The sequence below is a fragment of the Pelmatolapia mariae genome, linkage group LG15 (genome assembly GCF_036321145.2).
Source record: "Pelmatolapia mariae isolate MD_Pm_ZW linkage group LG15, Pm_UMD_F_2, whole genome shotgun sequence".
Taxonomy (NCBI): Eukaryota; Metazoa; Chordata; class Actinopteri; order Cichliformes; family Cichlidae; genus Pelmatolapia; species Pelmatolapia mariae.
The window spans coordinates 31,477,908-31,497,735 of record NC_086240.1 but is presented as its reverse complement, the minus strand read 5'-3'; the positions used below and the strand labels follow the sequence as shown (position 1 = coordinate 31,497,735).

Below are 19,828 nucleotides of genomic sequence, written 5' to 3'. Positions count from 1 at the left end.
ACATTGAGGCAAAGCATACATTAGCCGAGGATGCTGCTAGGACTTTGGCTAACGCATCACCCAGCTTGCGACAAACCACTCACAGAGCATCGGGGACTCAGTAAGTCTACCTCAGACATATTGACCGACACATTTGCTAAGTGGATTGCAACAAACTGCAGACCTATTAATATCGCTGAGAACACGCTCTTTACATAGCTTTGGTTCCTTGTTTCAAGGACTTGAAGTGCCTCCCCAAGGGTGACAGAGAGAGAGTGGATAAATGTTTACAGAGTTTTTTGTTAACATGAATGTGCAAGATGTTCAATAAATATGTTAAGTGCGTATATTTTCCCTTTTTTCTCGAGTCTGTTTGCTCGTGCAAAATGAAAAGCGATTAATATAGAATAAAAATGAATGATATTTAATCATGATTAATCAAAATTAATCCACAATAACCCTGTGATGAATCTGATTAAACATTTTAATTGTTTGACAGCACTAATACATATTACATATTAGTACTGTATACTTACCTATTAGTATATAGGTTTTTTAAAAGGTTGTATTTCACAGGAACCTGTGCTAAAAGATTGACAAAAACTATTCAAATTCTCTTTGAATTTAAGCATACATTCTTTGTGTTTATTCTGCATTTACTTCATTATATTGCATAAATGTCAGTTACAAGCTTAAATATAAAGTTGAAAAAATGTAATTGCAACCGGGCTATTGATCAATTAATTGCAATTAATCGCAATTAATTACAGAAAATTGTGAGATTAATTAGTTAATCTTTTTTAATCTATTGACAACACTAATTTACATATATATCTTTATCTTTGCTAAAGATGGAGCACAGCTCAGCCAGGATTTCTGTATATCAATTTAGTGACAGTCACAAATAACAAAGAAATGCATAGGTCTTTGTCAAAAAAATGCACCAAAGACTCATTTCAGGCCATGTGTAGGTTCGTCTGGAAATTCTGTGTACCATCTCGACCTTCTGTATAGCAGTAGTTTTTATGTGTGTGCATGTGAATTGCATGTCTTTGGACATTTCAAAAGTTCAAACTGTTGTTTTCTTCTCACTTGGCGCCCTTTTCCCAATTCATTTATTCCTTCCTTCATTCCCATGTGAGGTTCAGGAATGTATTTTATTGATTGCAAAATAGCCACATGGGGACATTTCCTGAGGCATTTTTACACCTTCTGTACAAGAACACTGTGTTTGTCCGTTCCTCCTTTTATGCAAAGGAGCAGGAATGAGGAAACACAAGCTAAAACACTTAATTCTCTGGATTGTAATGCTGAGCAGTGCAGAGGCAGTCATGATGATGTTTGGAGACGGATTACTGTCTAGAAAGTAGGCATTGTCTTCAACCACATCTTCCCTTAATTTGAAAAAATAACCCAACTTTTTCACCAATGTGTAGCAGAGGAAATCAGGTTCTCTCAGAGGAACACTAAACTGCACTCCCGTGTATGCACCACATTACAAATTCAAGGCATTATTCAATAGAGAGAAAGGCTATTAACTCTGCTGCTTTCTGGGATGCAGTCCAAGTCAGATCAGAATTCTGGTGTGGTTAAATCCCCATAAGGGTTCCTGAGACGGGGCTGGTGCTTTCTTCCCATCGACAAGCCGAGGACACAAGCATAATGACTTTAGGCACGGTGGTCCTGTTTGGATGCTTGTTTGTTTAACAGCATATTCATTGGCTGTTTGCTGATAAAACTAGTGAGCACCATTGCAAAGCCACTGCTGATGAATTGGTACAGAGGTTTTTTTGGTGATCTCTATTGCTTGTTTCTCCTGACTGGGAGAAACAAGGCCTCTCATCAGGAAGGGTAAAACTGTCTTTGAAAAGAAGGATAAGGCTGGTGTCAGAGGACAGCCCACGGTTCCCTTCATTGCGTTATGTAACCAAAGTCTGCTTTTGATGGAAAAGAGGAGATTTGTACAACTCCTGTTAAAACATATGGGCGTTTTGTAAAGACAGATAAAGATATAACACATATTAAAATGACAGTAATTGTCAAAATCTGCTTGTGTTCAAATACAATAATAACAATTCCCATTGCTACTTACACAAGTGAAATCAGCTCTTTGATTAAGCGCTCCTCTGTTCACGGCCTACATCTGATTCTGTTTTTGAACTATTTTCCTTGTGTGTGTGTGTGTGTGTGGGGTGTTAAGGAGAAAATAAAACATTACACCGAGACTAATTTCCTCAGGGACATTGAATCATCTTTCATGAATTCTGTGGATGGCTGTCTTCGTCTGTGACTGGGAATCTACGACAACCATTATTATTGTACATCAATACCAATTCCTACTTGATGAAACAAAAGCAGTATTCATGGTGTGTCATTCATGGATTTTCTTTGCCTTTTTGATTGATTCCAATGCACCACAACCCATGCAGCTCATCTTTGTAACCTTCAGGTGTTCCTCTGTAGGTTTATAACAAAATAGGCTACCAGAGCTTAAACGTTCCAATATAAAAGAGGACACCAATAGATTAGGTGCTATTCTGTCAGCTTACTGACAAAAAGTCTAGGGATCTATAATTCCACATCAGGAAGGCTGAAAAAACAGCAGGAGACAGATGGTCAAAATGGTCAAAATAGAAGCTAGAAAGACTGAAACAGAACACTAGATCTTACGCCCTCCCATAATGCAACTGGACAGGTCATTTGACCCTCTTTATCTGTGACTTTCAGACTGTTCACTGCTGGTTTGTAATGCAGAAACTGGCTTCAAGCCCAAGGCAACATACCTCTCTGATCACTTTTCTATCACTTGAACAGTGAATAAATTATTTTCACTGGTGGAGTTAAACCTTCACTAACTAAAATGACTTGCTGCTCTTTAGTTTCTTTAACTAGTATTTTAGAAACAGTAGTTTTTGATTGAACAGGACTGTAAACAGCACCAAATGAAGACACACATTGAAACTGCTTCTCCAGACTTACTGCAGATGCCTGCCATAGAGTGGCAGCAATCAAACAGCAGATATATTGAGTGTTAGAGAACTTACACTCACTGAATCAAGCAAAGGAGTCTCTCTCTCTTATGTCAGAGCCAACAGACATCCTCTTTTATATTTAATAGCTTTGAATTTCTGATATTAGTGTATGGGCAAGTCATGGAGTAAGTTGTTAATTGTGTAGTTGGGTTGAATCCCAGGCCTCCATCTGCACAAAAGTGAGCAAAAAAATCTGCTTTTGGTCTGATTACCAACCAGCTGTTGTTGGCCTGTAGCAATAAAAAATGTCCAAATGCAAGACCTAGTGTCTTATGTTTCAGAGCAACCAGGTGGTCATAAAGTGTAAGCAGTTTCATAACAGTCCTCTCAAAGATATAGTACTTGCATTATATCATTCCCCAACACACACACACACACACACACACGCACGCACGCACGCACGCACACACACACACACACACACACACAATTAAATCCTGAATTAACGGATCCTGAATCCATAATGAACTGCATTTGGCCTCTGAGTTCAATTTTACTGGCCACACCCATGCTTGATTACTTCCAGAACAATTAAATCAAGCAATAACTTAAAAATAAGCTGTTAGTTAACTGAGTGTTCCTCATGTATCATCTTTGGAATTCAAGTGAACCAAATTGACAGCCCTTATCCACAACTGGAGAAAAAATATACAACAGTGGTGAACCACCATAGGAATGGCCTACCAGCATCACTCAAAGACCACATTAACGTCTCATCCACGCAGTCACAAAAGAATCCTGGGAAACATGTTAAGAACTGCAGGCCTCACTTGCCTCCGTTAAGGTCAGTGTTCATGATTCAACAATAAGCAAGAAGCTAGGCAAAAAGGACATAAATGGGAAAATTACACAGTGAAATCCACTGCTGACCAAAAAGAAAAGGTCTATCTCCCATAGTTTGTGTCCTGTTTTATCTGGCATTAAACTAACACAGCATTTCACAAAAATACATTACACCAAGAATCAAACATGGTAGTGTGTTGGTCTCAAGCTGGTTTGCTGCTTCATGAACTGAATGACTTGGATCCAGAAGGAGAATCTCCGGTCATCGGTTGAGCACTTAGATTATACAGCAGGACAACTGATCATACACACACATCCACAAATGTGCAATAACACAAATGTGCAATAATCTTTCTGGCACCGTTGTATTTTTCACTCTGTTGTATATAGCATTTGTATTCTATTTTTATCCTATTGTATATTTTATTCTATTTTATTCTACTGTATATAGTATTCTATTTTTATTCTATTCTGTACAGTTGTGTACTGTATTTATTCTTATTTTATTTTATTCTAATTGTCCTTCATAACTTTTGCACTGTCCACTTCCTGCTGTGACAAAACAAATTTCCCACGTGTGGGACTAATAAAGGTCATCTTATCTTATCTTATCTTATCTTAATCCAAAACCCAACTGCAAGTCTAACTCTGAACGACTCAAAAACAAAAGAGGGTTTGGAGTGGCCTAGTCAAAGTCCAATGAAAGACTCACTCACAGGCAGACTCTGTTATCACAAACACTTGATTGCAGTTTTTGCTGCCAAGTGGGTGGCACAAGTTATTAGATTTACAGGGTAATTAGTTTTTAAAATGCAATTACTTTTTCTTCATGGCACTGTACTAGCACAGTTGTGTGTTCTGATTAATGGCAATTCTGCAGCTGCCCAATGTCATCCAATACCACAAAGGCCCAATATTTGAGAAACTGTCAAGTCGAAATCCTGTTACAAGAAAAACAGCAAACACATCAATGAGAGTTTTTAGGTTTCCTGTGATGTAGAATTCAACAGTACAAGCTGTGCAGAACCTGGAAATTGGGGAAGCCTTTTGTCCTGATGTCTTCCTCCTCGGTGGCAACAGCAGCCCACCTCCCTTTCTGCCTGACTGAGGAGGCTGTGAAAACTGTCATATCCATGGCATGAGATAACACAACTTTAATAGCTGATTGCGGAAGTCCCTGACACCCTTAATGAAAGAAGTTGACATAGCAACATGAATGTGACAAGCAAGCAACAGTTCCAGCAGGGAATTATACAGAAACACCTGAATAAGAAATAATGCACATTCTCTTTGACTATTCAACAGCCCACTGACACAAAGGACTTTGATGTCCCCTTAACTGTGTTAGCCCTGACGAAATCTGGTTATTTGGTAAGAGTTCAAGTGCACCAGCAGGCATGAACCATGAAGTGTTTGATTTCATCAGAAAAGTGTCTTCTGGGGCAAAAGAGTCACTTTTCATCTCTGGACCAAATGCTTCAATCCATTAGTGATGCCAGCTGCCCTGCTGGATAAACCCTAAAAGGTTTGAAGCCAATCTCTTGGGGTGGGGAGCTCTGCTGAATACTCATTGTTTTGCCTGAACTCTGCTGTGTGAAAGAGTTGGGGTTGAAGGGGAGCAGGAACATCAAGCCAATCGTCTGTCACATCAGTCAGGGAGATGTTCATCCAGCAGTCAGTCAGTGAGCTGGTGGTGGCGTGGGCATCAATAAGGCTGGCTGACAGCTGGCTTGGAGAGACAGTAACAGTTGTCTTCCTCTTGGAGTGTGCCATGAACACACAGATATTAGAGAGACTGACAACACAGTTTTAATCAATATCCCAGAATAGCTCACAATTCTACGATGCATACTTTTATTCAAGTCTTGAAAAAGGGTTTGGATGAAGCCCTGGCTCTGTGGGAGGATTCTTTTTGTTTTGTATTTACTGTTGTCACACAGTTTTGTTTCTTTTCTAAGATCAACTAATAAGAAATATTAACTATCCTTCATAGTTCAGGAATCAACTTGAGGATGGCTGCTGTATACCAAATGATTTAACAGTAAGACTTTGAAAGCCTACCTGTTTGATGTGGCACAAAGTTTGTGATTTAATGATCATTACTGATAAATGCTGTGTCCTCGATGTAATTAATGAAACACATCTGGAGCCTATAAAACTGCAAATATTTCATAAAACAACAACTTCAACTCATGTTTCATGTCTTCAAAGCTGGGCTGGACACATGAATTTCATTCATAACCTCTGACAGTTTTTGTCTATGCAACACGTGTAAACTATCTCTTGTGCTCACTCTGTGATGGACCAGTATTGGTGGTGAAATGTGGGAAAAGTCTAAACATCTTTATATTTCCATGAAGAAGAGTGTTTAAACCTGGCATAAGATTTTGTTTAAAGCAACGTGAAAGCATAAAACTTAAAACCAAAGTGTTTGTCATTAAATTGGAGACTTGTGTTGGAAAACCAGTTTGCTAAAACATTAGTCAACTTTATAACAGATAAATTTGTTGATTTATGTATAATGTGATTGCATTTTCACACTTACTTAAAGTAGCTAACTTTAGACACTTATTACTGCTTCACTTTATTGGTTTGTCTATGGCTTGTTGCAAGTCGTGGTAATGTAATATTATTTTTACATCTGTTTGGATGTATGTTCAGATATTGTAAGCAGACTGCAACAGGACATGACACAGTGGGGGTCCCCTGAACATCAGTGAGTGAACCCTCTATTCAGAAAAGAACCCTCTATAGATGTTTAATTTCTTACTGTTTATTTTTGCTAGAATTGTTTTATTGAGTCTATGCAGAAATGTGATGATTTTCATGGATGAACCCCTTAAAATACCTCTGAAGAAAATATCATGCAAAAAGAATGTTTCCAGAAAGAGAACAACTGCTGCTGAAATGAAAACATCACCAGGTCTTTTCTTATCTATCAGTTCAACTCTGTCTCCATAGTGCTCCCTATATAGCAAGGTGCCAACTCCATGTCTTATATTCAAATCAAGTCACGAATCTCAGTGGGAGACCCATTGAGGACAAAAGCAAGGGGACCTGGACCATGAAAAGAGATTACCATTTCACAGATTTAAATTCTGAGCAGCCGCAGCTGCTGTTTCTAACTAAGCAAATGAAGTGTTTGTTTACTTATTGTTTCAATAATGATTAAAATAATAATAACCTTTGAGGAATTGAGAAGGCATTACAGTGGCTTTGCCACTCACGTGCCACGAGTTAGGAGCTCGTTAAGACAAATATTCACTGACAATTCAGTTCAGAACTGACAGTTTAAAAGGCTGCATGTTCCTGGAAATTGTCCAAATGCTGACAGCTGGTAGTCTCCCTGGTAGTTGCACAAAATAGAGTATAACATTTATTCTGTTCTTCATCTGTCCAGCTGGACTGTATAATTGTTGCATTTATGGTGATTTGATCTATATCATCAACAGGGGTACAGTCAAAAAGCCCATTTCTTTTCGTGCAAGTACAGTCTGTACAAATGGATGGGAATAATCTGGCCTCTTATTATTGGACCTTAAGCTAACTATGTCCAAGATAAAGATGCATGTGGAGATATTTAGCACAAAAAGTAAGTTTAATATACAGTGAGCTTACTACCCTTTATAACAATGAGAAAGTAAAATGGAGAAATTCAATGTTTATGTTGTTATTGAATTACGAGACAGATACAACTCTTAACAACTCTCTAAAATAAAAGCAGTGTGCAATAAGGAATATTTTCAATACAATCTGAATGCTTTTGTAAATTTGATTATTAGATTAGACTGTTTTTTCTTTTCTGAAAATATATTTTAACTATATTTTCATTAGTAATTAATGACAGATTGATGGACAAATGCACAATTTCATCCACAAGCTAAATGCACATATATGTAAATTTTTAGCCAGACTAAGTTCCATTAAGACCAGTTCCAGAGTTTTTCCTCCCACTTACCTGCCATTCATTTGTTTGTTTGTGCAAGAAAAAGAAAGAAGAATAGTAAGTTTACTCTATATTTTAAGGTTTTAGCATTTCATTATTTCTTTAAGTTAAATGCAAAGGATTCAGTACTACTTATCTGGTATTTTGCACACTGGTAAGAAGAAAACAGTGTGTTTTCACAGGAAGAAGGTTCTGGGTTAAAATCTTCTTAGCATGATCCTGGTGGGTTTTCTTTGGTCTAACTTCCCCCCACAGTCCACAGCCATGTACAGGGTGGGCCATTTACATGGATACACTGTAATAACATGGGAATGGTTTGTGATATTACAGTCCTGTTTGTGGCACATTAGTATATGTGAGGGGGCAAACTCCTCAAGATGGGTGGTGACCATGGTGGCCATTTAGAAGTCGGCCATCTTGGATACAACTTTTGTTTTTTCAATAGGAAGAGGGCCATGTGACACATCAAACTTATTGGTAATGTCACAAGAAAAACAATGGTGTGCTTGGTTTCAACGCAACTTTATTCGTTCATGAGTTATTTACAAGTTTCTCTTTGTTCACAGCCATTGACATGTCGAAGAGGTTAACACGTGAGGAGCGGATCGAAATTGTGTTGATATCTGGTGAACGCAGTAACCGGGTCATTGCAGCAGATTTCAATGCAAGACACCCTACGAGACCACCCATCTCCCATGCTACAGTTAGCAAACTGCTTGCTAAGTTTCGTGAAACTGGTTCAGTGTTGGATTTGCCAAAATGTAGACTCAAGAAAACTGTCAGTAATGAAGAAACATCAGTGGCTGTCCTAGCTTCATTCAGCAAAAGCCCACAGCGTAGCACTCGCCGCATGTCACTGGAGAGTGGCATTAGTCGAACATCCCTTCGGTGGATATTAGCTACTCACAAATGGCACCCTTACAAACTCCAGCTACTGTAGCATCTCAACGAGGATGACCCAGATCGGCGCACAGAATTTGCAGAATGGGCAAAACAAAAATTGGAACAGGACCATCAGTTCACGCACAAGATTTTGTTCAGTGATGAGGCAAACTTTTATGTGAATGGTGAAGTTAACAAACAAAACCACCGCTGTTGGTCTGACACTAACCCACATTGGAAGGATCCCTCCAAGACTGTTGGAACAACAAAAGTGATGGTTTGGTGTGGTATATGGGGTACAACGATAGTGGGTCCATTCTTCATCAATGGAAACCTCAAGGCCACTGGATATTTGAAATTGCTACATGATGATGTGTTTCCCTCTTTATGCACTGAAGCTGGCACATTCCCTGACCCCCTTAGACTTTTTCTTTGGGGTCATCTGAAGGCAATTGTCTATGGTGTGAAGATACGAGATGTTACTGTCTGGTGTCTGTCGTACTTGGGCTGACAACAACAGCAAACAGATTACAGAGCCTGCTTTCAGAATCATCTCCTTGGGTTGACGAGGGGAGAGGTAAGTGACGGAAGTGACGGACAAGGTAAGCGACTCATGTTGTAACTGACGTCAGACGCCGGAGATTTTGGCAGAAAATTAAAGCGAATGGTAGTTTAGATTTGAACAAATTCCTTTAAGCTTCAGTATTACCAAATACACTTATCAATTGTCTTATAACTAACAACATTTGTCTAAATAATCTCCAACACCCTGGACAACAACGGGGAGAGTTTAGAGGCTCTCCAAGATTACATTGATCAGTGCTTCCAGGATCTCGTGATGAAGAAGGCTCAGTGTGCAGCTTCCCCAGCCAAACCTGAGACGCCATCGTCGAAATTGATCAGTTTTTAGACAACATAACTCTTCCAAAATTATTAGACACTCAGGCAATGGCACTGGATTCACCACTGACATCAGGTGAACTCCAGGAAGCCCTGATAAGTATGCCCAATAATAAGGCTCCAGGTCCAGATGGCTTTCCTGCAGAATTCTATAAAGAATTCTGGACAATTCTAGCACCAGTTTTTTACAGAACGTTGTTGGAAATCAAAGAAAATGGCAGACTTCCATGAAATATGAATTCTGCAAACATTAATCTCCTGCTAAAACCAGGCAAAGACCCTGTATATCCCTCAAGCTATTGTCCAATATCCCTTATAAATGTAGACCTTAAAATAATCTGCAAAGCTCTCTCAAAGAGACTAGAGAAAATAACCCCCTTCTTAATTCATCCTGACCAAACTGGTTTCATAAAAGGTAGGCACTCATCAACAAATACACGTAGATTACTTAATTTGATAGACTACTCATACAGTAAAAACCTTGAAACTACAATATTTACTTTAGATGCAGAAAAAGCGTTTGACAGAGTTAACTGGAAATTTCTATTTGCAACTTTACACAAATTTGGTTTTGGATCCTCTTTCATTAACTGGTTAAAAATATTATATAATTCCCCAACAGCTTGTGTCAGAACAAATGACCAGACATCCTCCAGCTTCTGTCTCCTGAGGGGCACCAGACAGGGATGCCCACTTTCCCCTTCACTGTTTGCAGTTTTTATTGAACCACTAGCAGCAGCAATTAGACAGAATTCAGTAATTAAGGGCATAAAATGCAAGAACGTGGAACATAAAATCAGCCTTTATGCGGATGATGTGTTACTCTTTCTCCAAAATTCACAAACCAATATCTCTGGGGTGATTGAATTGATAAACTCTTTTGCAAGAATATCAGATTACTCAATTAACTGGTCAAAATCTACAGTCCTTCCGATTAATTGCTCCTTCCATAATTCCTCTTCTACTCCACTGCAATCGGGAAATATAAAATATTTAGGTATTAATGTTTCTCCCAAGCTTGCAGATCTAACTAAATTAAACCATATCCCACTTTTAAAGAAAGTAGAAGGTGATCTGGCTAGGTGGAAATGTCTACCCATATCACTCATGGGAAGGGTTGCCGCTATAAAAATGATGGTCTTACCAAAAATAAATTATTTATTCTCAATGATCCCAACTAAACCGCCACAAGATTGGTTCAGATCTCTAGATTCATATATGTCCAAATTCCTTTGGAAAAATAAACCCCCACGTATAAGCTTAAAAACACTACAAAAGACCAAGGATAAAGGAGGATTAGAACTACCTAACTTTCAGCACTACTTCTTAGCCAACAGGCTTCAGTTTATCTCAGGATGGCTAAAACATACCCTCTTAGATGAACCTATGGAGAACAAGCACTTTGCAATAATCTAGAGATTTCAGATCTACCATTTATCAGCTCAAACATCCAACGACATGAATGCTTCAAAAGCGTCAACATTAGCTCTTCTCTGACAGCATGGTGGGAGTTTCTGAAGTTGACAGAGTCTTCATTAATCCCATGCAAACGTACACCTATCTGGAACAATCCGGACATATTACAAAACAATAATATGATAAACTTTTCAGATTGGAGTGGTAAAGGAATCAAATATTTAGAACATATACTAGAAGGAACAGAATTTATTTCATTTGACAGACTAGTTACACAATATGGGATCAACAAGAAAAGATTTTTAGAATATCAACAAATTAAATCCATAGTAAAAAGGAAATTTAAACCGGGTCAAGTTGAACTACAAACACCACCAAGTGTGGTTCAATTTCTTACTCTTAAAACCCCCAAATTACTATCCAAAATATACAGAATGCTTTCTAAAACCAACACGTTCTCACTCCCAACTCGTCAAATGTGTGACGCATGGTCACGCTCCCTCTGCTTCACCTATCGACGCGCAGGGTACCCCCCTGGCGTCGAGAATTGACGTTCAGGGTCCTCCTATTGAATACTATACTGATCCCTAAACGTTGTTTATTGACAAGAGATTGCCGCGGAAGAGCCTGTTGTTCGTATATTTATACATTTCCAAAATCACATTGTAGTGACGTGTACTGAACACAATATATTATATAATGTAAACAACTACCTGAGAAACAGCAGATAAATTAATTATAGGCCATTACTTTTGTATCGTTTATTGCATTTATGGAGGGAGAGGTGTATGCTGGGTAATGGCACAGCTAGCGACCGGGTGACTTTATTCACCCGCTTCGGCTGTTATCAGTCCATACAATGGGCGTTATTAGCAGAAATCAGTCCCATAGATATGGGCCATCCACCTGCTAGATTGTTCAGAAGGTTGGTATCATCCATCCAGATGGAGGATCACTGACAGGAGCGTGGAAGACTCCAGAATCCACTCTGGCTGGAATCCGGTGGATACAGCAGTGTTACAGGTAAGGCCATTTAAACGGACAGCATTTATAGAATGACTATTAAAAGTCAGCGAGTGTCAATAATGTTAATGTGGTTATGTTAGTAATACACCGAGTGCTAATATAACAGCTTTAAGATGCATTTGTAGATATTATTACGTGTTTTACCGTCTTTATGGTGCTAGCTTAAAGTTACGGTGTAAACGTTAGCTTATATTGTAGTAAAGCTATTACTGTTTAAACGATGTTAGGACAGAAATATTAGCTTCTGTCATGACTGATGAAGTTACTAGTTAATAAAGTTTCCAGTAAAGTGATTAATCGCAGCCACAGATTGACAGTAAATATCCCGATTAGCTTCAATGCATCTCTAATGAATATGTGCAAGATTCAGTGCTTCGTTTAAACTGTATCATACTTATACTGACCCAGGGTCAGTGTAAAATACAACCCTAGCTGTGTGAACAAAGCCTGGCTCTTTTAATCCTGCATGACAAACCTCAGGATGCAGGTTCTTATTACTCTTTCCTGCTGGCACACCTGTCACACCTGAGAGTCAGCTAGAAACTTACAGTGACGTGGAAAATCATGCAAAGACTGCCAGACTCTGTAATACTGTAAATGATCAGTGACTCAGGTTAACACTAAACTTTAAACAGTACCTCTGTGTCTCTGTGTGTGCTGAACATTTAGGATTGAGTCAGGCTGCATTGACTCTGGGACTTTAATGTGTTAAAAGCAGGTTGAAGACGGCTCAGAAACATTTGAAGATTAAAATTTAGCATTATGGCTGCTGGTGGTTTGTAAAGCCTCTACTCAGCTGTATTTTTGTTACTAATTTATGTTTGTTGTTGTTTAACACAGATTTCAGAAGAGCAAAGATGAGCACTGTTGCTTAATCCTTAATAGTTTAACTGGATTGGAAATCAAAAAAATCCAGATTCTTCTTCCACAGAAGTTTCATTTGTCAGTGTGGGACTGCTGAGTCACCTGAAGAACTCATTTCATTCTCCACGATGTTGATTTACAGAAATGTTTCACAGGAACTGATTCCTCCCAAAGGGTGAACTAGTGTGTTTCCATAGATTACCTCTGTATGAATGTACTTCTTAAATGAAGGCAAGTGTTTGTCCTTTTTTGTTCCTCAGGTACAGTACGTGATATTAAGGGCAGGCGGTCATCACTGGGGGAAGACAAGAAGCAGACGTACTTCCAAGAGGGAGCTGCAGTGAGGACACAGCCTGGTCACTGAGGTCAGAGGTCAGAATCTGAAACAGCTCAGGTTTATATTCTAGGGGTTATAAAAAAATTGAAATGTATTTATAAAGAAACCTTTAAATAATATTTCAAATAATAGTCATAATTATGATTATTATTAGAAATATCAAACATTTAAGTGGATTTTCTGTTACATGTATTGTCTTTGCCCTGCAATAACTGGCAGCCTGTCTTTGTCCTGTATCAGCTGGGATAGGCTTCATCCTCCCGCGACCTTGAATTGGATACATGAATTATATTGAATTGTATTCCAATTATGTAATCTGATCATTTACAAACTCAAGGTATCCAATCAAAATGTAAGTAATAATGTTAAAAATGGGAAAGCAGAAATAAGTGTGACATGAATGTAAATGTGTTAGCTGACATAGAGGACAGCTACATGTAGTCTGAAAAACCTTTGTTGTCAAGTTTGCAGGTCCATCAGCACGAGACATTCTTACATAGAAGAGACTGTTAAAGTCTCTAACTCAGTGAAGCATTATTGGTCCCGTCTGTTTGGATAAATATAGTAAGCTGATGTATGTCCATTTATTGACACATTTTCTTAAGTGCTTATCCAGTTCAGGATCACAGTGGAACTGCAGCTGGATATGTTCAGTAAAGAAACCTTACAAAAGTTAACAATAAACCTGCATCTCTGTACGTTGTTGTCCACAGGATGAGAAAATCAAACTGGAAGACTGTGGAACATGTTAATAAATGTTTGTGTTTATCCCATTGTCTTTCACAGGAGGCGCTGAAAGGTTTCCCTATTAGTTCCTGGTGAATCAAAGCAGGACCATAAAGGTTGCTGGACTGCATGATGGCCTTACCCCTGAGCAGTCATCCTGTTAAAGGAGGAACCAGTTAGAATCTGTTTTCAAAGTAGCTGAGCAGATTTCATCTCAAGTAACCGATTAACTGTTTGTTCATTTGTTCTGCCACTTAAAGAGCATTTAAGGACGTCTTTTGAGTGTCTAGTTGAATTAATTCTACTGGCTTTCATGGTCATTTGTGATTATGGACATATTTTTCATGTACATCAACCATTTAGTAAATTCTATCTATTTAGTAATATCTGTCAGCTATAAAATGTAATATAAATATAAAAATATCTAAATATCTCCTGCCCTTTATATTTTAATGATGTAAGACCAGACGTCTGTTATCGTGTTACATAAGCATTCCTCACATGTCAATGAGATGCTGTACAGTACAATCCTACTGACACAGCAGAGGGATAACGACGGCTATTTAACATCGTTGCACAACACATTCGAGCTGCATGATGCAGACAAAGTGACTAAATCATCTTTTTGTGGTCTATTTTCTTCAAACCAGCAGACAAAGCCAATGGCAGAAGATGTTTGGAGAAGAACTTCAGGCCGTGTACTGACAAGGTATTTTTTTCTTGTTATCAAAAGACATTTGGAGTGACGGCTTCTACAACTGTGCTGAAGTAAAGCTTACAGTCTAAGAAGTCACAGTGTTGATATTCAGCACAAAGAGAAAAGCTCACTTGTTTGATTTTATTTACAATCATAGTTTTTATAAATTCTGACTCTAAACAGCTTTTACAGCTTTGATATTGTTTGACACTCGATATCAGGTGATGGTATTTAATTTAAAGGTTTCTATGTCCCAATGAGCCATTTACACTGACCAGTGTCAGTTTGACTGTAACACATTCATTATTTAGATCCAGCATTTCTAAGAGAAATAACTGAATGTAAAAATGGCAGCCCTCAGGCCAGGTTTAATTGATAGAGATATATGCATGCATTATGAAATTTATGTATCCCAGATCATTTTTATTCATCTAGTCCTGGCAGACCCACCCCTTTCTCCCAAGTTAACTGCAACCCAAAAGAACTAGTGGGGCTATTTACACACTCACAACCAGTGTGGGGTAAAAAGAGCCACCAAAAACCTGTCAGCCTGCACAGCTACAGATGTGCTAAAAGCTAAAAGAGTTAGAAGCTCTGCTTATGGAGAAACCCTTGGAGAAACTTTCTAAGCCTAACAGAGGACAGGTACTCCTGCCCAAATAACATGATATAACCCCACATACAGCCCAGCCATAAAGTGAACCAAATCATTTGGTTAAAGACAGCATGGGACCAAATGCATGTAACCAGCCTGCACCAACCTGACATTTCTTCCTCCTGAATTAAATGAATGAATGGATGAAAGTTAAATGACTACAAACCTAAAGCCACTAGTTCCCACACTGGAGTTCCCTGACACTGTGTTAACTGTACTGAGCTTGTATCAACAGTTGTAACAGGCTAAGCTACGTGAGACACTGCATTGAACGATTGTTTCTATCTTAATGGTTTCAGCTCATATGTTCTTTTTCCTTTCTGTAGATCAAAGCAGCTCTTTCTGCTTCCATTTTGATGGCAAGAAGAAGAAGAAGAAGAAGAATTCAGCGAAGTGGCGTTCATGGTCTCAGTGGACAGTCATGGTCACATACTGCATGTGGTTTTAAAAGCAACATGTCTGTTCACTACAACAATCGAGATGTGTAATATCAGTGCATGCTACGGTTTGTTCTTGAACATCAGTTCTGTTTTCTACTTTGACCACTTAGACCAAAAAAGTGTTGTTTTCAGATTCTTTCTTTTAAATCTGTAAAGCACCTGCTCATTTTTTATTACAATTAGTTTCACATAAATAGTAGTGTTTCCTTTATGGTCTTTTAATGCTTACACTACACTGTACACGTCTACATTAGAGACATTTCTGTTACCTATTTATGAGACTGGGCTGCTTGACTACAATTTGGAAATGGATGCAAAATTGTGCTATTGTTTGTTATTTAATATGATTCAATTCAATTCAATAAAACTTTATTGATCCTGAAGGTTGACCCCGAGGGAAATTTGGGTTAAGGCCAACACAGGACGTGTCTGACTAAGCAAAGATTAATCTGATCCCATTTCTACCTGTATCTACTGTTTCAACTGTAATTGTCAGGATATATATTTATTCCAGCTCTCACAGGGCAAAGGAATGACTCAGACGTGTCAAATGTTCTTTGACTTGATAAACAATTTGAAGTTCACAATTTTCTTACAAATAAAACTATAATGACAAACATGAACAGCTGTGGTTATTTCTGAGACATGATTTTTTTGAATGTGTTCATATTTAGACAGTGTACATTTGTATGCTGAAACTGTAATGGTGAACCTGAGGTGATGGTCAACACAAGACAAATATATATAAATATAAAACAATACTGAAGTAATGTCTTTACCCTCTGCAGCGTGTGGACGCTGTGCACACAATCACCTTAATCACTGTAGTAAACATGCACCGCTAGCTCACATGACTGACTGTCTCCATGGTTACATCGTATATTATTAGCTATGCAAACAGCTTCCAAAGATACCGCCATAGCTCTCTGCAGCTGTAACACTTTCATGCTTTACAAATCATTTCACGTTTTTGATAGTTATGAAGACAGAATATGTTTTTAAAGTCATGCTAGGCTGTTGCTATGGTGGTTGCTGTGGACTAGGGTGGACCGCGCGTCCGATTCCTGTTATTAGCTGTCCGCCGTAGGAAGGCTGCGTTCCGTTTATAAGTAGCCACAGTCTGCCGTAACTCAAACTCAAACCCCGCTTTGTTCTTTAATTAAAGGGCTTTTACAGCCGTTCATGACACACACGCACACACACACATAAAGCACTTTGCCTCACCATGAGAATGCAACTTTACTAAAACCTTTAAAGTATCTGATATAGGATAGAAAAAGGAAGCAACCAGAGATTTAATGATGAAGACTCTGGGTTCTGTAGTTCACGTTTTACAGTCCTGAATGACTCACTGCACATCCAAATAATTTATTGAAGAGGAGTTTAGAATGCACTTTACATTTAGACTGTTGCTGTTTAATTTTTTACATTGTTACTGTGTTATGTCATGATAAGGTTTACCTGCTGGGGGTTTGATGGATCAGCTGGACAATACAGTCAAAGACAGACTTCATCCATCATATGCAAGAATCCTAGTTGGATTTTTGCTTTCACTCATATTTTTGAACCAAATATTGAAAACAACTCTGACAGATTGGATACCTGGTCAGGGTGTACATTACCTTTCACTCAAGCATCCCAGGACAGAGCCCTGCCCCACCATGAGCCTGGGTGGATACGTGGTTATAATATAAAATGACTGATACTGAATATGAATATTTCATGAAAATCAAATTATAATATGAATTCCTGTTTGTTATATCCAGCAAGAGTAATATGTCAGACATATGTCTGAATTGCTAACCCTAACCCTAGCTCAACAGACCACAATGCCCTGGACTGTCACTATTATTACATGCTGTGAACATAAGTAGCTTTGATCACAGTTTATGTTGTAAAAGAGAAGGAATATTGAAAAAAAGATCTACATTGTGATATTATTTCTTCCAAACTGACCAGAAACATGCTTGTCATACTCTCACAGCACAGGATCAGACTCACTGTGCATGACGGCTCAGGCCAATAATGTTTGTTAGATTGTCAGTTGTTTAGTATACTTCTGTACAGTTAGGGTCACCATCTCTATTTCAGTATAATTAATATGCAGAAAACACTAAAAGTTGATTGTCTTCCAATATTCTAGCATAATTAAAAAACTTTGACTTTGTTAGTACATATTGTTACAGTCCTAATGCCAGTATGGTTCTTCATAACTCCTGCTTTGAAATACTGAACTTTAAAATTGACCTGATGAAAGATAATTTACAGTGGCAGTCTGTCAGGATAATTCTGACTGTAAGATCAATGTATTAATCTGAATCCTTCTGAAATGTGCTGTGAATGAATGCTGATGCAACTCACTGTGGGAAAGCTGTTAATAAAATGAATCTGTGACACATGCAACACATTCACAGAGGAAGAGGACACAGAGGGAGGACACGCAGAGGCTGTGTTACTATCAGAAATCCAAATCTTTAGTCAAAAACAGGCAGTGGTTACAAACAGGAAGACAAGCAGTCCATCAAACAGTCTACAGGGTCAAACATACAGAGAATTCAAACAGCAGTAAAAAGTAACTGGACACTGAAAAACTTAAAGCAATGTGTGATGCAATAAAAGGAAGCAGCGCAGTATATTCACTGAATTACAAAATTACAAAAGAGAAAAACGACGATTTCTAAGGTTTGTTTTCTAAATGCAGGCAGAGTGTGGCTGGTAAAGATGGAAACATACAGAATGTAAACTGTGAGTTTGGTGAACGTTGTTAGTAACAAATGAGGTAAAAAAAAAACCCAAAACAGACAAAACACAGAAAGAGGCTCTCAGTATTCATTAATAATTAGAAAGCATCTAAACATTCTGGTCGTGGATTTGTACAGTCTTAGTTCCGATTATAATCATCATGATCAATGGCGAGGTCCTGAGGTGGGCGGGGCTGTCTCTGGTGATGTCACCATGAAGGAACAGCATCTGGCATGTGTTGGTGAAACATCCCAGTACTGGTTTAGTTTCCTCTCCAGCTGTTTGACATTTGACACTTCAACATTAAGGGGAAGAAGAAGAAACAGTGTTAGGTCAGGTGACCACATGGTTTCTAAAAAAACTGACAGGAAGTAACCAGGCTGTTAGAAATGGATATCATGTGTTTATAGTAACTGTAGTTAGCTAACTCTACTTACCAAAAGCAAAGCTGCTGAATGTTGCAGGAACATGCTCATGTGTGGTGGTCATTCAGTGCTGCTCCGGCAGGTTAGACAGTCCAAGACTGATATCCTGCCCATCTGAGAGTTTGAAAACACACATGCAAAAATTAAACTGTATTACAGTCAAAGTTGGATGTTCGTTTTTGTCCTTTAAAAATGTTTGTGTATTTGAAAGCACTAACATTTAGGGATGACTCGGATCGTCTCTCTCTAAGAGTATTTCCTTTAAAGGGGAGACAAGTGTGTCCACTGATCCACGTCACTTTACCTGGATGATGACTCCTCTCTCCCTCACCCAGAAACACTCCTAAAATAACCAAGCAAATAAATAATACCGAAGATTTACTCACATTACAAAAACATCAAAAACATCTCCCTTTGATTCCATTCCTCCATTCCTGCTAAACATCAGGCAACAAATGTCCCAGTAAATCACAGTAAAATGTAAAGCACATATTTTCTCTGCTTTGTCTAACCTCTGCAGAGCCTCTGTCAAGAAAAACATATCTGTAAGCATAAAACAAATATACATTTCATAACACTGCACTGGACAAACCTCGGTCAGTTGATTTCCTCTGTGCAGTGCAGACGAGCATCAGTCAGCAAGTCAAGGTGGTGAGATGGACTCGTGCCCTTGGTGACTCTGCTAGTTCTTCAGAGGAAACACCACCGTCTCTCCACACTGTCACCATCTGTGAGCACAAACTGCCGCTCTGCTCTGTCAGCATGTAGGAAATCACATATCACACACACAAGGGTGAAGAAACATTAGGGCTCAACTTTGGATACTTTAGATCTAAACAGATCAAACTAGCTCTTAGTCTCAGCAATCAGACAAACAATGATACCATACTGATTCTGTATGAATACAATATGGTATTTTCAATACAGGTGTCAAATTAATGTATTAAAACTAATACAGATATATGTATATATATTTTT

At 38.4% G+C, this 19,828-nt stretch overlaps 2 long non-coding RNA genes across 3 annotated transcripts; one reads left to right on the top strand and one right to left on the bottom strand.

The window, feature by feature from the left end:
* The first annotated feature begins 11,671 nt into the window (after positions 1 to 11,671).
* Positions 11,672 to 13,994, top strand: LOC134643752 (uncharacterized). 2 transcript variants are annotated; one of them, XR_010096398.1, is made up of 3 exons: positions 11,672 to 11,961; positions 13,089 to 13,193; positions 13,952 to 13,994. It is a non-coding gene; the product is annotated as an uncharacterized LOC134643752 (long non-coding RNA). The 2 variants fall into 2 exon arrangements; XR_010096397.1 differs by having other exon boundaries at positions 13,089 to 13,200; positions 13,952 to 13,973.
* A 4,664-nt stretch (positions 13,995 to 18,658) lies between these two features.
* Positions 18,659 to 19,543, bottom strand: LOC134643891 (uncharacterized). The gene is made up of 4 exons (XR_010096416.1): positions 19,443 to 19,543; positions 19,069 to 19,193; positions 18,863 to 18,964; positions 18,659 to 18,720 (listed from the first exon to the last, which is right to left on the bottom strand). It is a non-coding gene; the product is annotated as an uncharacterized LOC134643891 (long non-coding RNA).
* Between the last annotated feature and the right edge of the window lie 285 nt (positions 19,544 to 19,828).